This window comes from Silurus aristotelis (genome assembly GCF_946808225.1).
Source record: "Silurus aristotelis genome assembly, chromosome: 15".
Classification (NCBI taxonomy): Eukaryota; Metazoa; Chordata; class Actinopteri; order Siluriformes; family Siluridae; genus Silurus; species Silurus aristotelis.
The window spans coordinates 25,566,333-25,571,072 of record NC_139588.1 but is presented as its reverse complement, the minus strand read 5'-3'; positions in this window follow the sequence as shown (position 1 = coordinate 25,571,072).

Sequence of the window (4,740 nt, the reverse complement as noted above, 5' to 3'; positions counted from 1 at the left end):
CTCCCCACCACTCACTCACTCACTCACCCAACCACTCCCCACCACTCACTCACTCACTCACCCAACCACTCCCCACCACTCACTCACTCACTCACCCAACCACTCCCCACCACTCACTCACTCACTCACCCAACCACTCCCCACCACTCACTCACTCACTCACCCAACCACTCCCCACCACTCACTCACTCACTCACCCAACCACTCCCCACCACTCACTCACTCACTCACCCAACCACTCCCCACCACTCACTCACTCACTCACCCAACCACTCCCCACCACTCACTCACTCACTCACCCAACCACTCCCCACCACTCACTCACTCACTCACCCAACCACTCCCCACCACTCACTCACTCACTCACCCAACCACTCCCCACCACTCACTCACTCACTCACTCACTCACCCAACCACTCCCCACCACTCACTCACTCACTCACCCAACCACTCCCCACCACTCACTCACTCACTCACCCAACCACTCCCCACCACTCACTCACTCACTCACCCAACCACTCCCCACCACTCACTCACTCACTCACCCAACCACTCCCCACCACTCCCCCACCCACCCAACCACTCCCCACCACTCACTCACTCACTCAACCACTCCCCACCACTCACTCACTCACCCAACCACTCCCCACCACTCACTCACTCACTCACCCAACCACTCCCCACCACTCACTCACTCACCCAACCACTCCCCACCACTCACTCACTCACCACCACTCACTCACTCACTCACCCAACCACTCCCCACCACTCACTCACTCACTCACCCAACCACTCCCCACCACTCACTCACTCACTCACCCAACCACTCCCCACCACTCACTCACTCACTCACCCAACCACTCCCCACCACTCACTCACTCACCCAACCACTCACTCACTCACCCAACCACTCCCCACCACTCACTCACTCACTCACTTACCCAACCACTCCCCACCACTCACTCACTCACTCACTTACCCAACCACTCCCCACCACTCACTCACTCACTCACTTACCCAACCACTCCCCACCACTCACTCACCCACCCAACCACTCACTCACCCAACCACTCCCCACCATCGCTCACTCACTCACTCACCCAACCACTCCCCACCACTCACTCACTCACCCAACCACTCCCCACCACTCACTCACTCACCCAACCACTCCCCACCACTCACTCACTCACTCACTTACCCAACCACTCCCCACCACTCACTCACTCACTCACTTACCCAACCACTCCCCACCACTCACTCACTCACTCACTTACCCAACCACTCCCCACCACTCACTCACCCACCCAACCACTCACTCACCCAACCACTCCCCACCATCGCTCACTCACTCACTCACCCAACCACTCCCCACCACTCACTCACTCACCCAACCACTCCCCACCACTCACTCACTCACTCACCCAACCACTCCCCACCACTCACTCACTCACTCACCCAACCACTCCCCACCACTCACTCACTCACTCACCCAACCACTCCCCACCACTCACTCACTCACTCACCCAACCACTCCCCACCACTCACTCACTCACTCACCCAACCACTCCCCACCACTCACTCACTCACTCACCCAACCACTCCCCACCACTCACTCACTCACTCACCCAACCACTCCCCACCACTCACTCACTCACTCACCCAACCACTCCCCACCACTCACTCACTCACTCACCCAACCACTCCCCACCACTCACTCACTCACTCACCCAACCACTCCCCACCACTCACTCACTCACTCACCCAACCACTCCCCACCACTCACTCACTCACTCACCCAACCACTCCCCACCACTCACTCACTCACTCACCCAACCACTCCCCACCACTCACTCACTCACTCACCCAACCACTCCCCACCACTCACTCACTCACTCACCCAACCACTCCCCACCACTCACTCACTCACTCACTCACCCAACCACTCCCCACCACTCACTCACTCACTCACTCACCCAACCACTCCCCACCACTCACTCACTCACTCACTCACCCAACCACTCCCCACCACTCACTCACTCACTCACCCAACCACTCCCCACCACTCACTCACTCACTCACTCACCCAACCACTCCCCACCACTCACTCACTCACTCACCCAACCACTCCCCACCACTCCCCCACCCACCCAACCACTCCCCACCACTCACTCACTCACTCACCCAACCACTCCCCACCACTCACTCACTCACCCAACCACTCCCCACCACTCACTCACTCACTCACCCAACCACTCCCCACCACTCACTCACTCACCCAACCACTCCCCACCACTCACTCACTCACCACCACTCACTCACTCACTCACCCAACCACTCCCCACCACTCACTCACTCACTCACTCACCCAACCACTCCCCACCACTCACTCACTCACTCACCCAACCACTCCCCACCACTCACTCACTCACTCACCCAACCACTCACTCACTCACCCAACCACACCCAACCACTCACCCAACCACTCACTCACTCACCCAACCACTCCCCACCACTCACTCACTCACTCACCCAACCACTCCCCACCACTCACTCACTCACTCACTTACCCAACCACTCCCCACCACTCACTCACTCACTCACTCACCCAACCACTCCCCACCACTCACTCACTCACTCACCCAACCACTCCCCACCACTCACTCACTCACTCACCCAACCACTCCCCACCACTCACTTACTCACTCACCCAACCACTCCCCACCACTCACTTACTCACTCACCCAACCACTCCCCACCACTCACTTACTCACTCACCCAACCACTCCCCACCACTCACTCACTCACTCACCCAACCACTCCCCACCACTCACTCACTCACTCACTCACCCAACCACTCCCCACCACTCACTCACTCACTCACTCACCCAACCACTCCCCACCACTCACTCACTCACTCACTCACCCAACCACTCCCCACCACTCACTCACTCACTACCCACCACTCACTCACTCACCCAACCACTCCGCACCACTCACTCACTCACTCACCCAACCACTCCCCACCACTCACTCACTCACTCACCCAACCACTCCCCACCACTCACTCACTCACCCAACCACTCCCCACCACTCATTTACTCACTCAACCACTCCCCACCACTCACTCACTCACCCAACCACTCCCCACCACTCCCCACCACTCACTCACTCACTCACCCAACCACTCCCCACCACTCACTCACTCACCCAACCACTCCCCACCACTCACTCACTCACTCACTCACCCACCACTCACTCACTCACCCAACCACTCCGCACCACTCACTCACTCACTCACTCACCCAACCACTCCCCACCACTCACTCACTCACCCAACCACTCCCACCACTCATTTACTCACTCAACCACTCCCCACCACTCCCCACCACTCCCAACCACTCCCCACCACTCACTCACTCACCCAACCACTCCCCACCACTCCCAACCACTCCCACCACTCCCCACACTCACCCAACCACTCGCCCAACCACTCCCCACCACTCACTCACTCACTCGCCCAACCACTCCCACCACTCACTCACTCACTCGCCCAACCACTCCCACCACTCACTCACTCACTCGCCCAACCACTCCCCACCACTCACTCACTCACTCGCCCAACCACTCCCCACCACTCACTCACTCACTCGCCCAACCACTCCCCACCACTCACTCACTCACTCGCCCAACCACTCCCCACCACTCACTCACTCACTCGCCCAACCACTCCCCACCACTCACTCACTCACTCGCCCAACCACTCCCCACCACTCACTCACTCACTCGCCCAACCACTCCCCACCACTCACTCACTCACTCGCCCAACCACTCCCCACCACTCACTCACTCACTCGCCCAACCACTCCCCACCACTCACTCACTCACTCGCCCAACCACTCCCCACCACTCACTCACTCACTCGCCCAACCACTCCCCACCACTCACTCACTCACTCGCCCAACCACTCCCCACCACTCACTCACTCACTCGCCCAACACTCCCCACCACTCACTCACTCACTCGCCCAACCACTCCCCACCACTCACTCACTCACTCGCCCAACCACTCCCCACCACTCACTCACTCACTCGCCCAACCACTCCCCACCACTCACTCACTCACTCGCCCAACCACTCCCCACCACTCACTCACTCACTCGCCCAACCACTCCCCACCACTCACTCACTCACTCGCCCAACCACTCCCACCACTCACTCACTCACTCGCCCAACCACTCCCCACCACTCACTCACTCACTCGCCCAACCACTCCCCACCACTCACTCACTCACTCGCCCAACCACTCCCCACCACTCACTCACTCACTCGCCCAACCACTCCCCACCACTCACTCACTCACTCGCCCAACCACTCCCCACCACTCACTCACTCACTCGCCCAACCACTCCCCACCACTCACTCACTCACTCGCCCAACCACTCCCCACCACTCACTCACTCACTCGCCCAACCACTCCCCCACCACTCACTCACTCACTCGCCCAACCACTCCCCACCACTCACTCACTCACTCGCCCAACCACTCCCCACCACTCACTCACTCACTCGCCCAACCACTCCCCACCACTCACTCACTCACTCGCCCAACCACTCCCCACCACTCACTCACTCACTCGCCCAACCACTCCCCACCACTCACTCACTCACTCACTCGCCCAACCACTCCCCACCACTCACTCACTCACTCACTCGCCCAACCACTCCCCACCACTCACTCACTC